This window comes from Lutra lutra, chromosome 1 (assembly GCF_902655055.1).
Source record: "Lutra lutra chromosome 1, mLutLut1.2, whole genome shotgun sequence".
Taxonomy (NCBI): Eukaryota; Metazoa; Chordata; class Mammalia; order Carnivora; family Mustelidae; genus Lutra; species Lutra lutra.
In genome coordinates this window covers 176286040-176310988 of record NC_062278.1, presented here as the reverse complement: position 1 = coordinate 176310988, position 24949 = coordinate 176286040, and the positions used below count along the sequence as shown (strand labels likewise).

General features: G+C 47.2%; 1 protein-coding gene across 7 annotated transcripts in view; it reads left to right on the top strand.

Moving 5' to 3' along the window:
- ITPR1 (inositol 1,4,5-trisphosphate receptor type 1) overlaps positions 1-24949 on the top strand; it is a 331871-nt gene that overhangs the window by 232005 nt on the left and 74917 nt on the right. The window lies entirely within an intron of this gene.

The window sequence follows — 24949 nt, the reverse complement described above, 5'->3', positions numbered from 1 at the left end:
GGATATTTCCCAGCCTGGCATAATGGGATCCTAGCGACAGTGCCCTCAAGTCTTCTAGCATCTTCCATCTGTGCCTTGGCTTATCTGAGGGTAGATCTAACCTCCAAAAGTCCTCCTCCCTGGGTGCCATCGCAGCAGCTCGGACTTCATGGTGACCGAATCCTCTGCTTATAGGAACAAGGAGATCATACCACCGCCCTTGGGCTCTGCAAGGGGTACTGACACGTTGCCCAGCCATAGAATCGAGCTTCACTTTGAGCAACCCCTGCTTTTCCTCCCCACTCTGGTTTCACCCCCTTCCTGCCAGCCCTCAGAAGGAATCTTTCCTTTCTGCTTGGTGTTTTGTAGCAAGTGGAAAACTATAAAATAAGCATTTGCTTATGAATTAATTTTTGGCACACGCAGGCTCAGCAAGCCTTACGGCACTTGCATATCCCTCCTTCGAGTCCTTGCCAACTTCTGTGTTCCTTCCTCCGGAGACGTTCCCACCAGTACCCGGGGGAAGTTCCCTCTGCTTCCTATTCCCTGCAGGAGAGTAGAGGCTGTCCTCACCTGGAGAAGAGGAGGGGAGTAAGGTATATCTTTGGACATTATCTTGTGTTTTGGTTTTTTGGTTTTTTTTTTTTTTTTTTTTTAGGAAATACAGATGTTCAGAGATGTATGTGTTGACAGGACCATAGAGATCCTCATAGCAAATAAAAGGGACAGACATAACACAAAATTTTTTTGGACTAATTGCTTCCGGTTGCAGAAGCACAGTGAATTTGATGTATCAAATGGTTGCCCACAGCTATTCCTATGCCAAGTCTAGCCTACAGACACACCCAGAAAGGGCTTTCTTTTCTGCACGTACGCAGCTGGAGATGGAAAATGTGAGAAGTGCTCCATCCGGAAACTGGCTTGCAAATTCATCCGAGAGAGATCCCTAGTCCTTGGGACCTTTTCCCCACCACACACTTTTTTTTTTTTTTGGTTTGGCTTAAGAAATCAGCCCAAGAGCCAGTATTAGATAAGCATTCTCCCACCCCTTCCAGAAGAAGTCACCAGAAGAGCACGTCGGAGAAGCATGTTGGTCTGGTTGCCTCTGACCCCGGTTCGCAGAGATATGAAGCCAGAGAGGGTGCTCTGATTTGTGTTTGCTGGAAACAGAAGGAGGGTTTGTGAGGAAGAGCAGCCTTGGTTTGACAGGACACTCACCCTTAGAAGGAGGAGGAGATTGGTGTGTGAGCAAGTTACGTAAAAGGGTGTTGTTTTTGGCAGGGAAGAGAGAAATGAGTCATTTCTGAGTGGTGTTTTCTGACCTCGGGTTTTATCCATATGGGAAATGAGTGTGGCCTGCTGCAGTCTGAAGACTGCTCTGCACCCCACCTCCCACCCCAATGTGGGGGGTTTGGGAGCCATTGGAATTGAAATAAGAGGGAGGCAGGTGGCTTCTCCCCAGAAGGTTTCCCTGGACGCTCAGCCCTTCAGTTAAAGCTGGGAAGGGTCTGAACGGCTTCCTTTGAGAGTTGGTGGCAAAGGGTCAGAGACTTTGGGGACACCACCTAGAAGGGAAGCCTATGACGTAGGTAGGCGCTTGGCCTCTAGAGTGGAAACACCTGTGTTGGAATCCCAGCCCTTCCCGTGGTGAGTAGGGTGACCTTGGACTCTCTCAGGATGCTTTGAAACTCACTCAGCTTTCTCATCTGTAAAATAAGAGTTAGAAAAACTAAGTCCCTTCCTCATGGAGCTGTTGGAAGGATAAAACAGCAGGACATAGGGGTGAAACGCCTGCCCCAGTAGACACTGCACACCTATGAGCTGCTGTCACGGGGACTGGTCGTTTGGAATGAGGAAGATCCGAGTTCGAGCACTGCTTCTGCCACGTCCCTCTTGAGCACCTGCGATAAAGTCCTTGACCTCTGTCAGCATGGTAGCCAACTGGAGCACGGGACAGTGGCAATGTCCCCCTCACAGGGCTCACGAGAGAATTAGATAAGGTGACTCACAGAAGGTGCCTCATGCAGTTGCCACCATTGTAGAAAGATCTCAAATTTTATGAATAAATGTTTTTTATTTAGAAAATGGACTTCAGGGGCACCTGAAGGCTCAGTTGGTTGAGGTCCTGACTCTTGATTTTGGCTCAGGTCATGATCTCAGGGTCGTGGGATTCAGCTCCACGCATATTGGGGAGTGTCCTTGAGATTCAATCTCTCCTCCTCCCACCCCCGCACTCTCGTGTTCACGCTCCCTCTCAAATAACAAATCTTTTTTAAAAATAGACTTCATTTTTTAAAATAGGTTTCTTCTCAAGAAGTTGAATTCTGAGCTTTTGCTTCTGTCTAGTGGTTTATGATCCAGTGGGCCTAGGAGATGCTCTATTTTACCTTGTTTTCATCCTCAGTTCACCTAAATCCCACTGATGATATATTTGAAATGATGTTAGTGGTCCAGAAGGTTGGAACACTTCTGTGCCTTGAGTACTTGTTACTTACAGTGACAGACATTCTGGGTGAGGCGGAAAGTGAAGGGCAGTCCAGTCCAGTCACTCTGTGGTTTTAAGTGCTTCCTGACCCAGGCCTTTACTTTCCTTCCCTTTTTTGGTTTTGCGGGGTGGGGGGAGGTCTAATAATTACTTTGACATATGTACCTTACCCTTTTACCATTCTTCTCCATTCCCAAGAAACTAGTGTGTCACCGAACAAATGTCTTTTAAGATTTTTGGTCTCAAAATTCATTGCATTTTTTAAGATTTTATTTATTTGTCAGAGAGAGAGGGAGCACAAACAGGGGGATTGGCAGGCAGAGGGAGAAGCAGGCTCCCTACAGAAGAGGGAGCTGGATGTGGGACTTGATCCCAGGACCCTGGGATCATGACCTGAGACCAAGGCAGACACTTCACCGACTAATCCACCCACGCCCCCAAAATTCAGGTTTTGATAGAAACTCAACATTTAAAGATGGTTACCATGCTTGGGAACATAAGACATGAATGACTCTCCTAAAAAAGGAAAGTGACCCCTCACACAGCACAATCCTGGTCATGGCATCTCTCCAAGCGATGGTGAGCACTGGAGAAGGCATGTGCCTCTTGGCTTCGTTTTGTAGTTCGGGGCAAGAAATGACTGCAGGACTTGTCAGCACATATGTTTGTGGCTTGTCCTCATTTGGGTATGAGAAGCACAGTCCTGTTGAGTTGCACCCTGGCTCATGATTTTAAAGGAATTGGAGACCCAGTATTATTTTTCTTTTTTCATGAATAGTAAAACCAACAATTTAGGCAGAAGCGGGCAGATCCATATATCTGTTCTTCTGGCCTTCCATGAGAAGACTGAATTTATCAGGGGTTATTGAGAGATATTTGGAAGCAGAATGTTTATCTCTTTCCCTTGTGCAAAACCTAGAAGCAGGAGTTGGTATCTAAGAGGTGTCTTCAAAGGAATTCTCAGGTTTTCCGTGGTCTTTACAGAGCAGAAAAAAATGTCAGAGAAGACTTGGAAAACATTATATCTTGAAACATCATTTCATTTTATCCTATTAAATCCGCAACAAGCCCAGATTTTCCTTCTTTCTTTCTCTTCCTTTAGGGCTAGCCAGAGGTCTGTGCTCTTCCTCACTTTCCTTAGTGACTTCTAAGGAGGGAATGCTGCTTACCAACTTCCCGGCTGACACCACAGTCTCCTCGGTTGGCTTGTGATGTGTTAGTCCAGGGCTTGGCAAACTATAGCCAGTAGGTCAAATCCAGTCTATGGCCTGCTTTTGTAAATAAAGTTTTATTGGAACACAGCCATACTTATTCCTTTAGTATTGTCTCTGGCTGCTTTCATGCCGTGAAGGCAGAGTTGAATAGTTGCAACAGAGACTGTATAGCCTGCAAAGCCTAGAATATTTACCATTTGGCCCTTTATGGAAATCTCTGCCAACTCCTGTGCTTGTTGAATCTTCACTATCTAAATATTAATCTGTGGGAGGGAAAGAACCATGTCTTTTCCTCTTTGTTCTGTGCTCTTCATTTTCCGGTATGCAACAATGGGTTTTTAGTAAATATTCACCAGATGACCCATATGCTAAGTCCCAAGATATTTTGCCCACTCGTTCGCCTAATAAATAGGAATTCAGAGAAATAGAGGCTTCTACTTTTTCTTTCCTTTCTTTCTTTGTTTTTTTTTTTCCCCCCTCCCAGGGGGGGTAATGGTCTGCAGGGGCATTGGGATTGTGTTTTAGAAGACTTTTTTTCCTAGAGGTGATCTTCTTTTTCCTTCACTGTCTCTATTCAGATATATTCCACTCCCCCTGTTTGTCCCCTTTCAACACAGATCTGGAATGCAGACTAAAGCAGCTCTTTCCGGTGGGGATTTGGCCTTGCGGCTCAAGAGTCCAGATACCTGGGATTGCAGGTTTTTCATCTGTAAGCCCTCTCTGACCATCCTGCCTCAGACCACCACATTTTAAATTAGTCACTTCTTTATGGCCCAGTGCTCTGCTATTTCTGTACCTCCTACAAAGGTTTCCTACTAGCCTCGGGGCATTTACTTAACATTAAAACGTCTGAAATGTTGGAGCCTGGGCTCCAGCCTGTTTGTCTTTTTCTCCAAACTTCCTGGGTGACCTCATCTACTCCCATGGCTTCCAGCTACCGTTCATGCCAGCAACTCCCAAAGGTGTAGCTCCTGACTCCACCCCTTTGCTGATTTCTAGATTTCTGTTCAAATCTCTGTTGGCATCCCTACCTGTGTTAATTCTAGGTTAGGATGACCTCGGGTGCACCTGTCACCCCTGCTGCTCTGCCCCATTTGCCCTCTTGTATTCCACGAGCTGGCCAACGGGCTCACCAGCAGCCCTCCTTTCCCCAGGGGAGATACCTGGATGTCTCTGGCCTCTTTCCTCTTCTGCTATTCATCAGGAGCTCATTCAGTGTCCACTCCACCTCCCAGTAATTTAATGGTCAGTTAGGACTTGTAATGAGCCAGACAGTTGGCACCTTGAGGTTAAATGACATGACCATATTGGCCCCACTAGGGTCAGGGGACTTGGGGTTTGAAATGAGGCACTCTGGCTTCAGAATTCCTACTACTGACCACCATGCTATACCGCCTGCCAGCATGGGACTGTCTGAGTTCTGAGCCTGATTCTTTCTCACCTGGATAACTGGGATAGCCTCTTAGAGGCCTTCCTGCCTCTGGGCATTTCCTACTTCCATGCTGCTGCCAGTGATATCCCCCAAACAGAAACTTGATCACTTCATTTCCTGTCTTTTTTTTTTTTTTTAAGGTTTTATTTATTTATTTGACACACAGAGAGAGACAGAGAGAGCAGGAACACAAGCAGGAAAAGAGAGAAGCAGGCTTCCCGCTGAACAGGGAGACTGACACGGGAGTAGATCCCAGGACCGTGGGATCATGACCTGAGCTGAAGACAGACGCTTAACAACTGATCCACGGAGGCGCCCCTCATTTCCTGTCTCAATAGCCTAATGCAGATGCTGGAGTTCACTGCCACTATGATGAAATCCAGTGGCGCCCTGCGTGGTCTGGCCCTGCCTGGGTTTCCCTACCCACACTGCTACTGTCTTGTCCTGCAGCCGCATCTGTCCCTTTGCCAGTCCCTTCTGTGTACTCAGATGCCTCTGCTCCGTGTGGGACAGGCCCTGTTTCCCTCTGCCTGGAATACTTCCCAAGCCCTGTCTGAAATGTCTCCTGTTCTGGAAACTTTCTCTTGATCCCCTGAGGCAGAGGAGTAGTGATCCCCACGTCTGGGCTGTTCATTCACTAGAGCAGTCACTGCCCTTGAAGTGGAGGTTCAGTGTAGGACCCAAGGGAACAGAAACCAAGTTTGTCTTCAACCCCAAGTTCCGTAGAAAAGTCCCCGTGTGTGTGAGGTGAAGGGAACTAGGTCTGTACATAATGTATCAGTGGAGAGAATCCTACCCTGTAGGGTCCTTCTGAGAACTAGATGAGATGTATGGAAAATGCTCAGCTCAGCAGGCTGCTTGACACATTGTAATTGCTCATGGTTACTTTTTGGTTGTACATTTTTCTCTCTGCTCGCCCCCCCCCCCCCCCAGGAATGTAATTTCTCCCAGGATCCAGCCTCTGTCTCACTCCTCAGCATCAGGATCCTGGTGGGTGCTCATTAAATATTCTAAGCGTTCACTGAAGGAATACAAGTTCTGACCCTCTGTGGCCATCGTAATACTCTAGCCTTATTGTCCTTTTTTGAATAAAAGTATTAGGATGTGAAAATTTGTGGTTAGTGGTTGTAACAACTATAAAGGGCCCACTTCTTTAGGGGTGGAAGGGAATTAGGTTTAGCCGAGTTCACGGGCAATAGATCATGTGAATTTGGAGGATTATCCTTACGGTGCCAGAAGCACTCGGGGTCTATTTCTTCTTCTTCTTAATAACTGCAGTGTTAGGAATAATGAAGACCAGAATCTGAATGTTCGTGTTCCAGGAGTGAGGCCACAGGCCTTCTCTGCATGATCTCATTTACTCTTTATGGTGATCCTGTGTGGGTCGGTGCTGCCATGACCCTTTTTTTGTTAAAGGGGAAATAAAGGATCCAGGAGGTCAAGTTACTTGCTCAGGGTCACCGAGCTAGCTGGTAATTGTGTCCGGGTTTATTTCCTGCCACAACCTGAGGTCTCAGCCCTCTGTGTTGTTGCCTCCTCGTATAAGAAGTATGAGAAGACTCCATTAATTTCCTTGGCACAAAGGTGGCCCACATCCCCTCCCTGGCTGGGAACCAAGAAAGGGCTATGGACCCCTTTCGAGGACCTGGCCTCTGTTGATCAGGCAAAGTGGTATTTGTGGCTTCATCTCGCTTGGTCTTTTGCCGGATGGACTCTTTGTGGAGAGTGCGATGCCTTCCGAATACAGCACAAGACAGTTCGTGTGGCTGGCGTCTGTGCTTTGGGTATAATATTGGCCTGTGAACGACAGAGAAGGAAACCGTGAAAGTCTTTCTCTTTCAGGCTTGCCGTCTTGTTTGCCAAATAAAAACTCTCAAGTGCCGTACGTGCTGCTTCACCTCCAGCAAGCTCCAAGTTCCCAGGTCTACGAAAGTTAATGATGAGGAAACTCGCTTGCGTAACTTCCTCTCTGCGGAGACAGAGGCGGCTTGTTTAATTAGGGCTTCTATGAAAGTTTGGATGACATTATTAACAATTTGGGGGTTTTACTTGCATCGAAGGAAGCACATGCCCTCTGGCATAATGTGAGGCTTGTTAGCGCTCAGTTTTTACTCATTTTGCACAGAGAGGCTCAGTACACTGAATTCTCCCCATATTTGAGTCTTTGGTTAGTTGAAGAATATTCATTTTCGGGGGGAAAAAAAGGAAGAGTTCCCATTCTAGGGCAGGAGCTGTGCATGGGCCGTTATGTACTTTATCTGGGCTAGATCAAATAGCTCCAGTTACAGAGGAGGAAGGGGAGGCTCAGAAGACCCAGAGTTCGGGCACCTGGGAGGCTCAATCAGTTAAGCGTCTGCCTTTGGCTCAGGTCATGATGTCAGTTTCCCTGCCACTCCTGACTGCTTGTTATGTGCTCTCTTTCTCTCTCTCTCTGACAAATTTTTTAAAAAATTTTTAAGTATTTATTTGAGAGAGAGAGAGAGAGAGCATGTGCACAAACAGGGGGAGCAGCAGGTAGAAGGAGAAGCAGGCTCTACACTGACCAAGGAGCCCAATGCAGGACTCAATCCCAGGACCCTGAGATCATGACCAGAGGCCAAGGTAGACGCTTAACCCACTGAGCCCCTCAGGAGTCCCAAGAGCCAGAGCTCTTACCCAAAGTCACCCAATTAGCAAAGCTGAGATTTGAACCCAAGTCTTCCTCTCAAACATCTTCTCACCTCTCTACCCTGCCAGAAAGCCTTAGAGATGGCAGGGTCCCATGCCAGGGAGTTAACTCGGTGCTCCATTTTCACTGAGGGGCTGCGCACCCTGGAGAGCAGCGTCTGTGTTGATACTGTTGGGGCTGGGGCCAGGAAGCATTGGTTATTTCATCCAGGAGGCAAGGAATCCCTGCTTGGTTCTACCCCGAGTTTTCAAAGTCATCCCACCAATCTGCACAATGGTGAGTTTTATAATAACACATGAGCTTTTCTGTAGTTTCCACTGGTGTCCTTCACTGAGTCGCTTTCCCTGGTCAGAGGTGAACTCATCCCTGACATTAAAAGGTCTCCTGCTTAGTTATGTGTCTTGGAGTTTTCTGGAATTCATGCTGGCGGGGAGAGTGGGGAGGGAAAGCCAGAGTGCACTGCAGATGGCTGTCGCAAACCCCTCTACTATTTCCAATTAGTGGATGCATGTGTGAGTTGTATGCCTGTCTTATATTTACAAGAGGAAGTATCCCTTTTAATTTTATTTTCACACCACAAGCCCGAGTGTTAAGAGAACATGGTGTTTTAACACTCCCTCGGTTATCAGCTGCAGCGCGGGGGTTGTGTATTGTCACATACAGTCTTCCGAGTATATTTCTACATTTGTTACCTGGCAACATTGCTGCGTCGGGACATGGAGATGTGTTGGTTCCTACCAGATCTGCACTGTTCATACTGTAGAAGGTAGAGCCTGTTTTTCTGGCAGGAATTTACAAAAGGAGAAGGCAGGAGGCTGATGGAATTCAGCCGAGAGATGGGCGGAGGCACTGCAGTCACCATCCCCAGGCTAGGGGGTCACCAAGGGACGTGGGCGCTTGTCCTGCCTGAGTCTGGGCATGACTGTGTTGTTGCCCACCCTCCAGTTCTGATGGGAAAGGAAAGCCCCTGCTAGGGATGACAGGCACTGCATCTCTTGCTGGGGTCACTATCCGAGCTACCTAGAGACCTGCAGGCTCTTTGTTTAGCTGAGGCGCTGCATTAAGAACACTGTGCATGGAATTTAAATGCTGAGTGGGGCCTGTATATACTCTCAGGCTCTCCTAGCACAGCCACCCCACCCCCCGCCATACCCTCTGTGATGAACCCCTTCCAAGATGTTTGTGTTCAAAACCCTCCTGTCACAGGTTTCACAGTCCTCTTGGTTGAAGCTGCACTTCCGACTCCAAGAAAGCTCTCCGAGACCTAGGGCATTGAATTCTCCAGCACCTGTGACATTTCTTGACAAATGCCTGAGAGGGGCAAGTTCCCATGGCAACAGTTTCTAAAAGAGTTCTGTGGCATCAACAGGTTAGACGAGGTATCCAAGTCACGGAGCTCTGCAGCGCGTCCCGCAAGCACGTCTCCAGTTCCTCCACGCCAAGGTGCCCAAGGGGCAGTCTGTTCAGAACGCAGCCCCAGTGGACACTGGAGACCTGGTCAGGTTGGGCTGGGGTTCAGGGCACGTTTGTGTCTCACTGCAATGCTGACTTTTGAAGGCGTCTCTGAGGAGGAGTCCTTTTTAGTCTATTGGACTCTTAATGTCTTGCCTTTTAAGAGAGAAAAGGAGTGCTGATTATGCCTGGTGGCATTTAGAAGCCATCAGTTAGCTTTAAATACACACACACACATATACACATATATATTTTTTTACGTGCTCTGTTCTCCTTTAGAAAATCCAAGAAGCCATTTTATTAATGGTTCTTGGCTCTTGGGAATTAATATTACCCCTAGCATGGTCAGAAAGTGTTCTAGGAAGAAGCTATACAATTCCTAAAGATTGATATATATATATATATATTGGATATTTTTGTATACCTGAGCAAGACCTGACCCTGAGGGTTCCAAGCTTGGCTGATTTGTCCTGAGCACCCTTAACTTGGAAATCTATATCCTGCTGTTTAAACTTTAAGATGATCCCTAACTTGATTAAAGTCCCCAACCAGTAGGCCGAGGAAAATGCTTCAGAAAAAACAAGGTCATGCTGCATTTTTTTTGGTAAGCACAGGAATCAACAAAGAGATGTTATATAACTTCTATTTATATCCTCCTTGCTCACTATCTGCAGGCAGACAAGAGTCGCTGAGAAGGGATTTAATGAGCTCTCTGGGTTTGCTCACCTTCCTGAGCTGGTAGGAACCAGCTTGTTCTCAAGTGCGTCAGCAAAGAATCTGGCTGTGGGTGGGCGGTCGGGGTAGGTGGACAGACTTGTTGCCATGGTGTTCTTTAATTCCCCTGTCTCTCAGAGATCTCACTACCCCCCTTCCCTGACTCCTTCCTTTCCCCCCTTTTCTTTCTTTCGTCTTTCTTTCTTTCTAATCTATAAGCTTCCTTGTTTCTCACACCTACTCATGATTCTTGGAGCTGTCTCAGGAAACAGAATATTTTTCCTCTCCCCTCTCCCCCCCCCCCCCCCATTGTGGAGCTCCAGGACATCAGAAGAGTTTCTGTTAAGGTATATTATGTTCACCCTCCCCTATTTCTTTTCCCATGATTTTTTTTTTTTTTAATTACCCAGCCCCTCCATTATAGGGACCAATCCCAGAAGCCTTTAATCTCACCCAGTAGAAGCTTACTCTTCCCTGTTGGATTGCCCCTAAACGGGGTGGATTCTACTGTCAGTCGTAGGAATGTTGCTCTGCCCCAAAGAAGAAGGGCTGTTTGTATTTCCCTATATCCTCCTGTGTGCTCTTGCCCTGGGCGGATGTCTCCTGTCTCACCTAGCACATTATAAAATAGAACCACAGGAAAGCAAGAGAATGTGTTTGTCCCACAGTGATAATTCCTGGAGCTTCGGCAATTTCTGGTACCTGTAGGTTGTAGGTTGAAATTATTCAGCCTGCACCAAAAAAAAGAAAGAAAGAAAGAAAGAAAGATAGATAGATAGATAGATAGATAGATAGATATGGTGGGGCCCATTGTGGCTCCTCTACCCAGTTCTCAGCAGGGAAGTGGAACTGCCATTCAGAGAAGTTCCCTGTGGCAGCCCCCAGGAGTGCCCACCACAGAGCCTTCTGAGATGGGCCTGCATTACCATCCACACTCCCACCAGAGCAGAGGTATCAAAAAGATGTGAGTAGGGAAGTTTTCATGAAATGTTCTTAGAAAAGAAAAAGCAGTTCCCAGGAGGACAGACTTTAAAAAAAAAAAGAAGCCAAAATCCACCCCTGCCTTGCCCAAGAGTTGTGCAACTCTTAATAGCAGTAGCCTGTTTGAATAATCAAAGGCAAGCTGACTTCCCCTTATTAACTTCTGTTAGAGACATCTGCATAAAATATCCCCAGATTCCAGACCAAGAAGGTAATTTTTTTTTCCCCTCCGAGAAACTGGAGGGACTTTCCCTTTGGAGCTCTTCCAGCAGAGTTAACTTCATGGTTGAAAATATTTTCTCATTAGAAACGGCCAGCTTTTTGAATCCTGATGTGGGGATAGGAAAGATACCTCGTCCACGAGCACGGAGCCTGGGCCCCACCACCTAACTGACATTCACAGCTGGCTTTGAGACGTCTGCCACGACCCTTCTTTTCACTGGGAAATCTATATCCACTTAAATTTCCTAAGGGTTCCCTTTTTGAGACTGGCAGAGGCTCTCCTGCTATTTCTATCACTTTGCCATGGCTGGGTTTTAAACTACCCATTGACATGGCCCAAACACTGACCGGGCTAGTCCTATAAACCGTCTAATGTCTTCAAGCCACTTGTGTCCTTTGCATTCGGACTTTAAAAAAAAAAAAAAAATTGCATTTGAGGAGGATGTATTTCAGTTGCCCTCACCATACGGTGTTTGAGAAATGTGTTTTTATTAGCCTCCTTGCAACATAAGCCCACAAACTGTTCAGCCCAGAGCCCGGGTAGTTCTCATGTCCAGGAGTGAGCCAGGTTCTGAGATGTGAGGCTCACAAATGATTGTCCTCGGTGCCCCATAGTTAATAATGCAGGTGTCAGTGAGGCCAGAGTGGTTAACAGTTAACTAGATGGATTATGGATCTCCAGCCAGCCTGAGCCCATCACGGAGTCATGTGTGCGAACCCGATAAGCCTCTGAGAGGCGAGAAGGCCACCCCGGCCACCTTCACCTGGTCCTTGGCGTGTTTCACTGTCTCATTTGGTAGCACGTGGGGCCTTCACAGATGGGGATCTTCGGGTTACTGAGTTAAACTTTATCTGCCATGATGCACATCTTGGTTCAGTTTAAGGTTTTGGGAACTAAGCCTCCTTCAGGATTACCGTGTATTCACCAAGATAGCAAACACGTGTTGAGCACCTGGTGGGTGCCAGGCATTATATGAATTGGCCGAGATAGAGTCCGGGATAAGATCAGTCCGGGCCCTGCCCTCTAGGAGCTCACAGTCTAGTGGCAGAGGTGGCTAGTATACGAGTTAAATAACACCCTGGGAGAAGGATGAGGAAGGAAACGACCAGAACACAGAGGGTTTAGGAGAACCCACTTAGGATGGTTAGGAAGGCTTCTCTAAGGAGGTGCCATTTAGGCACAAACCTAACAGATGAGAAGAGAGCAGCCGAGCAGAGAGCAGGCGTGTTCAGACAGACAGACAGGCTGGCATGGCTGGGCCTCTTGCCACAGCTGAGAGAGAGGCCAAGGTGGCGGAAGCATAGCAGTGGGGGGAGCAGGAATGAAATGGTGGCTGGACCCCAGTAATACGCTTGTCATCAGGTGACCTGACTGCCAACCCCTAGTCAGTGCTTCTAAAGGGCACCAAGTTGGCTCGGGCCATCTCCTGCTTGCATCCACGGTGCTGATGCCAGAGCCATAATATATTAAGCAGCACTTACATTGATGAGAGCTGTGTAATTTCATCCCACCCTCTCCGTCCGTTTGGCCATCTGTACGTTCTACTGCCCCATCCCGAGGATGTTCTTGGTGGCTACAGGGAAGCTCCCTGATGGGCCAGTACCTGGTGAAATGGGCCTGTGAGGTTGGGAGATGCAAGTCCTGGAGCTTTTCCTTTGGGGTCCCTGGGGGGCTGTCCCCTGAGAGTTGGTGGAATTGAGCAGAGGACTGAGGGTGACTGTGGGACCTCCGTCAGGAAGGCACTCGCTTTGGTTGATGGTTTGCTCTTTGCCAGGCAGTGTCCTTGCCCCCAGCAGGCCAGAGTATATTTATTGTTCTTTGGATTTTATGGTCGAGTGGATTTGTCATAGGTTTGCTGAGAGCAGGGAGGAGAAGGTGGCTGGTATAAAATACCTACCAGGTGCCAGGCCTCTGCTGGGCTTCCCCCGTGTTACCTCCTCTACTGCATCCCACAGGCCTCTCTGGAGGCACTTACCCTCCACTCCCCTCCATTACAGGTGAGGAAAGGGAGGCCGCTCATTAATAGATGACCTGTCCAAGCACACCCAGCTCCTCAGTGCCCCCTGCCCATCCACTTCTCCCTTACTAAGGCTGCAGGATACAGAGCCCTTTCTCCAACCCCCTGCCACTGTCTGTGCAACCACAGGAAATGGGTGTGCAAAGGATTGTTCTTGACATTGATGCAGAGCTCATGTTGGATGCCCTGTAGAACCTCATAACTTTTAGGGCAGGAAAATTCGGTCCCTGTTGATTAATTGCCCACAGAACACAGAATGGAAGTAAGACCAAAGATCAGAGTTCTTCCCTTCCAGCTCCTGTGTTAGTCCCTTTTCTCGGTAGCACAGATTGAACTCCCGGATGAAGTGGGAAGGAGCAGGCAAACTCTACCTCAGCGCCCCGTGCTCTCTCATGTGGATGCATGGCTGGGATTTTTGGTGATAGAGTTTTCCACACACCTCTTTGCAGCCTTTATACAGGTCAAAGCTTGCTGAGAAGCCTTGTGTGTCCCCCATGGCAAGTCTGTGGGCAGGCGACATGGGACCTGAGAGTTTCACCCTAACCGCCAGAAGTTACTTTTCATTGAGTCAGAGAATGAGCTCTGGAGGGCACCGTCAGAGGCTGGCGTGCACCTACTGCAGCCCCAGACACGTACTGGAGGCTGTCCTGCATCCTCTTCCATAGTTGAATCGATGTCCATAGACGGAGCTTCTAACACCTCCCTGAGTGCTTTAACAAAAGGCCTTTCTGGCGTCCAATCCAAGTCTCCTTTGCTCTGTACCACCTTTCCTTTGTCTAAGCCTCCTGCTGATATGAAGAGCAACCACAGTGCCTTCTTACATGTGAGGAAGAGTCCCAAGGATGTCCCTCCCATAGTCCCCTGCGACGTCAGGCAATGCTGAGGTGAAACAACTTGACATTCCATGGTCATCTTTGCTTTTCTCTGAAGTCTTTCTGTTTTTCTCTTCCATCTTCGGCTGAAAGAGATAGCTGCCAGTCCACACCAACAAAAGATGCTGACTTTTGGCATTCATATGGAGGTTTGGGCATTGAACCCAGAGAAAGTTTGGAGTCATCTTAATGTCTTGTTCCTATTTCCTCCAGAAGGATCCCTGACCTGCCTTTCTGAAATCTGTTTGATTTTACTTTTAAATATTCCTAGAGATGTTTGCTTATAGTTTACCTACACATACAGGGACTTTGTAAGATAATACCTTAAAATTTTTTTTCTTAGGAAGTACAGATTGTTGGTTGTTATTGATGAATATGTGAAAAAGTGTTAGTGTTTTGATCCACACTGAGGAGAAACCAGCCTGCTTACCAAATAGGGCAGACTTTATCCACAGCTGCTGATTCCTGTAGGTGCTGGGAGATGAAAAAGGAGAGGTAAGCTTTCCATCCTAGGAGAAAAGTGGTTCTTATAGAACAGGTTGGACTTTACTGCTTGCTAATACTCAAATTAATTCACCCTGGGAAAAGTGATGACAAGCCACTGCTTTGGCCTTGACCTTGGAACTCAGGCCCTTACTTGGAGCTCAGTGAGCAGAATAATTTGAGTGAGGATCTCCACGTCCTCCACCTCTTCTCTCAGGCGTTAGAAGGCGGCAGTGACCCAGAAGGTGGCCTCCATCAGCTCTGGCATGGCAGAGTTGTTGAAATAGGGCGTTTGTGTCTAAGTCCCCAGGAGGTAGCTATATGGTGTAGACCAGGGAGAACTAACTTACCTTTCTTTCTTTCTTCCTTCCTTTCTTTCTTTTTTAAGATTTTATTTATTTATTTGACAGAGATCACAAGTAGGCAGAGAGGCAGGCAGAGGGGGCGGGGGTGGCAGACCCCCCTCTGAGCAGAGAGCCCGATGTGGAACTCAATCCCAGGACCCTGGGACTATGACCTGAGCGGAAGGCAGGGGCTTAACCCACTGAGCCACCCAGGCGCCCCCAGGGAGAACTTTCTTTGAGAAGAATGAACTTGAAATGTGGGTATCTTTCCAACATAGACTTGGTTTGCTTTGTCTTTTCTTTCTTTTCTGCTTTGAAGTTTATCTCTAAACTCACCGAAGCTAGAGATAGCCTTACAGAGCTTGGTGAGCTGAAAGTTCCAGATGTCTACTGGTTAAAACCCATCAAACCTTGCAAAAAAATGTCCTTCTTAGAGTGATAATTTATACCAGAGGAATGTTTGATTCTTAATGCCCAATTTATTAATTCTTAGACTCTTCCATAGCATCATACTTCTTCTAAAGAATGGTGGAAAATAAAAGAAACAATAATGGAAAAATAGTTCATGTTGAATGTTTCAGGACTATCTGTGAGGAGGGTCTGACCACAAGCTTATATTCTGCCTTAAGTTAAACTTTGAGAACCAGAAGCAAAATTGTTTATTTTTATGTCTTTATGACATAAAGCAATGACATATTGCTTTATGACAAAGCAATCTGAATGGCTTCTCTAGTGAAATTCCAGCTGGATTTGGGTTTTTTTTTTTTAAGCTTGCTTTGTTGTGACAGTTATGAGAACTGCTATTCACTCTGTTTTTGCCGTCCATTTAGAGACTATCTTGATCTGCCAGTATCAGCTAGAATTGTTTATCGTTGGGTGTTTTGTGGACACCAGACTTTGGTCATCATGGAACACCCAGCACATAGGTTGAGCCACATATCCTACGTTCTAATACCTTTCCCTTGAAAGGGGGAATGGATAGATAATGGCAACACCGTACATTTCAATAGGTTCCCATAGTAATGAAATGTTTTTTACACGTAATGTTTCATAACTGCAACCTTGATGGGCCCCCAGCTTCCATGTGATGCAGGCAAGGCAGGTGGTAAGAGTCTCGTTTTTCAGATAAGGAACCGGGGGCATAAATGCTGTTAAGTAAATTGCCCAAGATCACGTGGCTGCTTAGTGAGGAGCAAAGGCTGAAACTGAGGTTTCCAGATGTCCGGTTCTCCAAGCAGCTGTGCCTAACCACGTGTGGTTTATCGTCCAGTTCATGGTCCACGATCCTGGGTTTTGATTATTGTCCTTGGTTTCTAAGACAAGGACTCCCGACCTATAGCTGTCATTGTGTGACAGTGGTCTTGTTAACAAGTAACCCCCAGCCCTGGCTAGTCTCCAGCTGGCAGAAGGGGCTCATTCGGAAGCCCATCTGAACAAGTGCATAGGGCCTCACATGAGTGCCTACCAGAGCTATGCTTTCCTGTGAGAAGAGTCTGTGTTTGTGCAGCTGAGAGACTAGGTGTGGTGGTGGTAGGGGGGTGGATTATAAAAAGCCAGGAGGTATTTAGAGGTTGGCAAACTTTGCTCAGATGAGAGGTGTTTAACAAAGCAGAGAGATCGCGAGCATGGGCTGACAGCAGACCAGTGGGGCCTGAGTCCTGGGGCACCACCACCATTTCTTGGCTGTGGGCCTGGGCAAGTTATTTAACCTCCTTGAGCCTTAATTTCCTTATCTGTAAGGCAGGGTTAATAATAGTACACACCTCATGGGGTCATTACAAGAATTAAATGAGATAATATATGTAAAGCATTTAGGCAGTACCTGGAAAATAGGCAGTGTTCAGTGAGCATTCACTGTAACACAGTTTATAGAAGTAGGGGTCCCCAGGAAACGGTGACTGCTCAGTTAACCACAGGTACAGGAAGAGAACTCCCCCGGTAGCCTTGGGTAGCCTCGGTAGCCATCGCTGTCCCTCTGACACCTACAGAGAGTCTCTCCAAGCTGGGAAGGTCTGGTTGGGGATGTCTCCCCAAGTCCCTGAGACTCCCAAGGCCAAGTGTGATGTCCTTGAGTTTCAGAGGCAGAGTGAAAAGAGAAAAATCAGACTCTAGGGAGGAATTTCTGTCAGCCACTGGAAATTCAAGCATTGAGCACTGTTCGGCAGTCACATTTTTCAAATTCTTGGACTCAGACTGAGGACTTAATTCATTTTGCAGCAGATAAGTGACCAGAGTGAATGTCATGGGCTGTGGTGGTTGGGTCATGTAGTACTAGGCAGTGAAATGGAAAAGCTCATTCTCTGGATTCCCTCCAGGTCCAGCACAAAGGCTTCTAGAGGGTGGGCCATGCTCAGCGTGGAAATACTTTCCTGTGGGGCAGGATCCAAGCCTCCAAGCTGTCCTAGTGGCACTGTGGACTACTGCCCCCAGACCACCCCTGCTCCTGTCATGCTCCATCTTGGGTCGTGTCCACCTCTGCTGCCTGCCACCCCCCCATTCTTAAGTTAAGATGCCCATGAAGGGCTTCTTCCTCCAGAAAGACCTTGTGTTCCTGTAGGTGCAAGTTGGCTGGCTCTGTGTTCTGGGGTACAAAGTCTGTCTTTGCCCCCTAAGTCTGTGAACTTTAGGGAAGATGGCTTTTCAGGAAGGTGCTTATGTGCTCACCTTCCCTGGTGTGTGTGTGCAGTGCCTGGAGCAGGTTTCTGGTTTCTGTCTCCCATTCTTTTCCCAGGACCCCTTGCCTGCAGTATAATTGATTCTGTGACCTCCTGACCCTAAAGAAAGGAGTGTCGGCCCACCCCCTCCCACACAGGGCCTGCCGGTCACTAGGAGAGCTGCCGCTGTCTGCTAGTCCCTAACTTCAGGTGCCTCTTATTTCAGAAGCCAGGTGGGCTTGTCATCAATCGTGCTCTGCTTCTCTGCAAGGACTCGAGCGGCCATAGTGGGCGGCTGCCAGGTGAAGGAAGCAATACCTTAGTGTTCTCAAGTGATCCTAAAGGATGCTTTCGTTATTATCTTAAACTAAGACTTCAGTCCCTGAGTCTCTTTACAGCTTAAGCAGCCCAAGGAGGGCAAACTATGTCCACGTGACAGTTACCAAGGGCAAGAACATGCCCTCGGGCCATCGTGTCACCCAGCCACAACCCAGCATGGTCAAAAGTTGATTGGTTTGCACAGTCGGAGACAAAGATCCTCTGTGGCCTTGGCAAGTCTCTTCGGCCCCTTAGGCCTCAGTTTCCTCCTCTGTAAAATGTGGAGGGCCATACTAAAGGGCTAGTTTCCAAAAGATACTCTTTGTAGCCCTGCAGCTCCAAGGAGTTCCAGTGGCTGAGAGAGGGTCCTTCCCACTCTCTTTCCAGCCAAACCGTTCTGCCTGTATCTCTCTTAAACATGGGGTCTTTCCCTAAGGTGGTGTTTGGGGAGGGAGGAAGAATGGGTTTCTCTGCTGGAAACCGTATTGGAAACTGCTGGAATAGAGTTCTTCCTGCTTTCACATTTTGTGACGAGTATTTTCTTTTTAGCGGTATTTTCTCATTTTTCAGCTTGGCTTACAACGGCCATGCCTGGGTCCCCACCCACCATGATCCTCCAGAGCTGCCAGGGAGGTGGCCACTGCACATGCTCCCTTGCTCACCTGCTCCCGCCCCTTCCTTAAAGCCATGCCAGGTAGACCTGTTGTCTGTGATGTAGGGGTTGGTACTGTCTATCTGCCACCAAAACAGCCTTCATTTCCTTTGAGTTTCCTGTGCCACCACTGGGGCTGGTCCTCCGTGTGTTCTCAAAAAGGCAGGATGGTAGCAAGGGCCGGGGGTAGGGAAAGCAAGAAGCAGCAGACCTCTCCCAGCCCAACTCTCCCCTCTACAACGGGGCAGATTGAAGAATGACGATTTCTGTTTTGGCAGTCTCGTAAGATGCTGACAGGACAGCTCATATGGAAGGGGCTTTGAAACTGCCTGTGTTTTGGAGATGTGTGGAGGGCGAAGAAAGGTCAGCTGTGCAGGCAACAGCATAGACCCCTCTGCTGGCGGAGACGGCCTCAGAGGATAGCTCCTTCTCTAGACAACTTTACATGGTTTTCTAGCTTTCTGGGAAAAAGCCGATCTTCTTTTCCTCTCTCCCTTTTCATTATTACATAATTCACATACTGTAATATGCATAGATTATAAGTGTACAGTTTGATCAGATTTGACAAATAATGCCTACCTGTGTTCGTTTTCTATGGCTGCTGTAACCAGTTACTACAAACTAAACAACTGAAAACAACCAGAATTTTTACCTCCCAAGTTTGACATGAGTCTTAACTAGGTTGAAATCCAGGTGTTGTCAGGGCTGTGTTCCCTTCTGGAGTCTCCAGGGGGAATCCATTTCCTTTTCTCTTCCAGTAGAGGCTGCCTGTGTTTCTTGGGTCAAGGCCCCTTCCTCCGTCATCCCAGCCGGCGGTGGCGCATGGAGTCCTCAGATGGCCTCACTCTGAGCTCCTCTTCCGTCTCCCTCTTCCACGCTTAGGATCTTTTGATCCTGTTGCCTTCCCTGCATAAGATAATCTCCCTCTTTTAAGGTCAACAACTTTGTCTCCCTTCACCGTGGAAGGTAACACATTCACAGGTTCCATGTTTTATTCTTAGTGTTGTAGTTATCTCTACCACAGCCTTCTGTTTACCACCAGGTTCATCAGGGTTTTCCTTCAGTCCAGAAAGTTCTCTTGTTTCCCTTCAGTCTCCCCACTCACACACCCCAGGAGCATCCACTGTTCTGACTTCTCTTACCACCATGTAACGTTACCTACTCTAGGCCATGTGAATTTTGAATGGTTACCTCACACTTGCTAGGTGGGGGTGCCGTGAAACTTTTGGAAAAGCAAAACCGTCTCTACCTGACACTACTGACTCTTAGTTGGAGAAAAGGGTGATTCATAAGTTCAGGGAGGAAAGTAGACAAGTAGCTTGTAGAAAAAAGGCCCTGCTTCAGAAATGACAGATGTTGGTGAGGATGCGATGAAAGGGAAACCCTCAAGCACTGTTGGTGGGAATGCAAGCTGGTGCAGTCACTCTGCAAAACAGCATGCAGGGTCCTCAAAAAATTGAATGTAGAGCTACCCTGTGACCCAGCAATTGGACTACTGGGTATTTAGCCCAAAGATACAAATGTAATGATGCAAAGGGCTACCTGCACCCCAATGTTAATAGCACAGCGTTCATGACAACCAAGCTATGGAAGGAGCCCACATGTCCATTGACAGATGAATGGATAAAGAAAATGTGGTGTGTGTATATATATATATATGTATATACATATATATATATATATATATATACACAATAGAATACTCAGCCATCAAAAAAAAAATGAAATTTTGCCATTTGCAACAATGAGGGTGGAACTAGAAGATAAAATGCTAAGCGAAATAAATCAATCAGAGAAAGACAATTATACGATCTCACTCATATGTGGAATTTAAGAAACAAAACAGGATCATAGGGGAAGAGAGGGAAAAATAAGATGAAATCAGAGAGGGAGACAAATCATAAGAGACTCTTAATTACAGGAAAACTGAAGCTTGCTGGAGGGGAGGGGATAACTGGGGGATGAAAGGATGGGGTAATTGGATGATGGACATTAAGTGGGGCACGCGATGCAAGGAACACTGAGTGTTATATAATACTGGTGAATCACTGACCTCTACCTCTGAAACTAATAATATATGTTAGTTGAATTTAAATTTAAAAGCATAAGTAAATAAAGCAAAAAGAAAAAAAGAAAAGGCCCTGCTTCAAGAGCCTGAGGTCTGGGAGGCAAAGTACCCACCAAAGTACCCACCTGCTCTGGTCTGAGGTCCCTCCTGCATCTGGGGAAAGAGTCCTGGGGAGGGTGTCCCCTCTCCCCTCCCAAGTCCTCCAAATACAATGTCACAGAAAGAGGTTTAACAAACAGGCTTTTGAACTATGTGCAGGGCCCTGGTCTGGCCGAGTCCAGACTGTGCTGAGCACCAGAGAAGGACAGTGACTGCCTCCAGGAGCCCCTAACTGAGGGCCCCGTTCCTCAGCCCCCCATTTACCCTTTTAGCACATCATGCCTCTATGGGAGAGGTATCTTAGCTCTCTTGCACTGCTGTCACTTTTCACTTCTCCTCTTACACAAGATAGCACTGCTTCCTTTCTGGAGACCAAACTTCTTCCTTCCAGAGTATCTTTAATTAGATTCTCAGGCAGGAGACCTGAGGCGCCAGCTCTTGACTCTCACAGTGTCTTGGTGACGTTTCATTTGTCACAGTGTGGGCATCTCGGGGGTGTGCTAAATACTTGATGTCCATTATATTTTAGGGTACCCTGATCTCCCAGATTCAAGTAATAACTACCCCTAGCGAACTTCTGTGTCAGAAAACGCACATGAAGCTTTACTCTGGGTTCCTGGCACCTTATAAGCAGTCAGGAAATATGGGTCATTGTGCCGATTACTGTGATTTTCTCATTAGATCTTCATAACCACCATGTGGTACTGTTACCATGGCCATTTTTCTGATGAGAAAATTTGGGTTTCAGAGATACCGTCACTTTCTAAGGTGATATCAGCTCATGAGTAGCAGAGCTGAAACCCGGGTGTCTCTGTCTCCAGAGACAGAATTCTCACACTTCACTCCCCAGCCCTTGCCTCTTAAGGGGATGCCTTCACTGTGGGGTTTTCACATTATACTAATGTGATGGCCATACATACACATGCACGCGCGCACGCGCAACACACACACACACACACACACACACACACACACGACACTCCGTGGACCCTGTGCTTTGTGGGCACCGTGGCAACTCTTCCGAGTGGGTTCAGAGAGACTGAGTAACTTGCCTCAGATGACAGAGATAGTGAGTGAGGGACCCAAGGGGTTCTGACTGGAAAGCCTGCCCTCTAACCCCTTCATTCAGGAATGTTTTCCTTCCTTCAAGGCACTGGCAATATTTTTCCTTTTGATACTTACTAATAACCACTGGAGTACACCTTCCATTTCAGCAGAATGGCTGATTACTTCAGGGACTCAGGACTGCCCTGAATCATCTCTTCCACCTTCCAGCCTCCGGTCTGGTTTAGTCCTGGTCCTCGGTGCTTACTCGTGTCTCTGTACCTAGTGTCTACTTTCTTAATTTGTTGACCACATTCTGTTTATAAAGCGGCTTCGGATCCTTGAGGGACTAAGGACTGATATAAATAATGCAAAATAAATATACTGGCTGTTGCAAAACACATATAGAAGTGTGTAATCCTCAGTCACTTGCCCTTCTCCCATTTCATAAGAGGTTCCCCTCCCTGGCCCTATCAGTTGACATCTGTTGGGTTAACCAGCTAGACGTTAAGCAGTGTGGTTTGTAGCTGGTGATCGCTCGTTGCGCTGTTAACAATGACAGATGGCAGGCTTTAGTTATTTATTTATTTGCTTACCTACTTAAAGTGCTTTTTTTTTTTTTTTTTGAGCGATCAGATTGTCCAAAGGATGCTTTTTAAGTTGCCTCCATGCGACAAGAAGACTAATGGGGTAGCAACTGAAGTTAATTGCCCCAAGGGGCCCCCTTCTGGTGCAGTCTCCTCGTGACCCCATGTGGGTGAACTATTTTATGGATTATCTTGGTAAAAAATGTAGTCACCATAATTAGGTGGTGATAGGTTGAGTTCTGAGTCCCCATCTCTCTCCTTTTGTTTGTAGACGGCATTAGCTCTCAAAGAAGTGAACAGTTAGAACTTGCTTTTTCATATTTGAGCAGTTTTCCAGAATTAATCTGTGTTGGGGGTTTACTTCTGGCACAGCCACTGAATATAAGCAGGATCTGATGGTAGAAGGAGCCATGAAGTATTGGGTTGTATCCATTCTTTCCTCAAATGATTAGGAAACTCCTTCTAGGTGTTGGGGCTCTTGTGGGTGCTCTGGAGAGAGCTGTAAAGCGTACAGGTGTGGCATCTGGCCTCTTGGAGCTTGCACTCTGCATGAGACATGCAGTAAGTAGGTAAACAACAAATACAACAGAGACCACTTGCTACAAGGAGAATAAAACAGGGCAGGGGAGAATAAGCAGTTAACTGGTTTGCTGCCTCAGGTAGGATGGTCAGGGATGGCCTCGCTGAGGAGGTGATGTTAGTGGGGATGAGGGGACCCTAGCCATGGGAAGAGCCAGGAAAAGCGAGGAAGAGCAAGGCGGTGGCCCTGAGTGTCTGATATAGCACTCTGCCGGCATTCTCTTGGGTCAGTTTCATAAGGATAAATGGCTATTTTTAGTAAATCATCCTTACGGTGATTATTGAATTACTGGGTCTTTTCCTTACTGGCCTACCAGTTTTATGGGGGGGCAGGGTCCAGGCCTCTTTTTGCTCACCATTGCAACTCCTATGATGGGCGTAGAGCCCAGCACATGACAGGTGCAGAGTAAATACTAGATGGGTGGATAAACAGGGAGATGTGTAGGTGTCTGGATGAATGGGTAAGTGAATGGGATGATGGATGGATAGACGAAATAGTAAGAAACTTAAAAGAAGATAAAAGGTGGTAAAGTGCAATGGAGGACACAAAAGACTGGAGCTTGGTTCAAAGAGTGTGGGAGTCTGGGAGGACTCATGACACACAGAATAAGGCCAAGCAGTAGGTAGGCAGTGACTTGTACTGCCACTGGGAGCCGTTGGAGGGGGAAAAGATAGAACCAGGGAGCATAAGTAGGAAGGATGGATCTTGTGCTATATATTGAAAACAACCAGGAGTAAGGAAGAAGAGTGAGAGGGAAAGGAAAGAGCACAATCAAGAAGCGCTTTGTTGGCAAATGAGACCTACATTTGTCAAGGCAGCACTTGGGGCTAGGGGCTAGTGGCTAGAAGAAGGGTCAGGGACCACACTTGCCTTTTGGCAGATGGAAACACAGTGGCTTTCCCCGGGCCTGCTGGATCTGGCGGCAGGTGTTGCGGGGGTGGGGCAGGGTGAGAGATCCAGGAGTTAAGGGGCTACAATGGCTGTTTAAGGTTTTACTTTTTTCTAGGATTGCAAGCCTTAAGGCTACCTTCAGTAGGGAAATGCCATCTTTCCAAATGGGGGAGGATTTGAAATTGGCAGAAAGATCCAACCGGGAGAAGCAAATATATTGTTTGGAGCTTTGTTTTATTCCTCTGGAAATGACCGTATTGTATTTTTATGTAAATAATTCACAACAGCGTGGTGTTTGCAAAGGGGTGAAAAGAGAATACTCATAAATGAAGTTGAGACACCATATTGTGTTTTTACATCAACATTGTATACTATTGCTTGCAGTGGGCCCAAAAACAAATGTGCATCCAAGAGACAAGCTACCTGTTAACGTTGAGCTTCTTCATCTAACCACTCTCTACCTGTCCTTCAAGACCTGGTTTGAAAATCACCTTTTCCACAAAGATTTTGGGATCACTGTGGCCACTGGCATCCTTGCCAGCTCCGCACTTCTAGGATGTAACTGTGTAGCTTCTGGAGCACTTTTTACTGACACATTTTTGTTTTACTTACGAACTTGTCATCCTGACCTGGTATGGAGCTTTGTAGGGGCGGAAAGCACGTCTTACCTGGTCTGTAGATATTCACAGGGCTGTGTGCGGTGGAGGGGCTCACAGAAGCCCTTCAACACATGACAGGACCTGCAGTAATCACCAAAAATACCTCGTTTCCATTGTTAAAGGAGTTGTTTTGGGTGTGTGCAGGTGCTTGTTCTTAGTAGGCTGGATTCTCCCCACCACCACCCCCCTTAGAATGTGTCTCAAGCCTGTGTGACTGTCCACCAGAGACATCCTGTGGCAGGCTGCTTTAAAGTCTCTGTGTAAGGACGCCTGGGTGGCTCAGTTGGTTAAGCAGCTGCCTTCGGCTCAGGTCGTGATCCCGGCGTCCTGGGATCGAGTCCCACATTGGGCTCCTTGCTCGTCAGGGAGCCTGCTTCTCCCTCTGCCTCTGCCTGCCATTCTGTCTGCCTGTGCACGCTCTCTCTCCCTCTCTCTCTCTGACAAATAAATAAATAAAATCTTTTAAAAAAAATTAAAAATTAAAAAAAAAGTCTCCGTGTAGAAAACCTCGGGGCGTGCAGTCTGGAGAACGA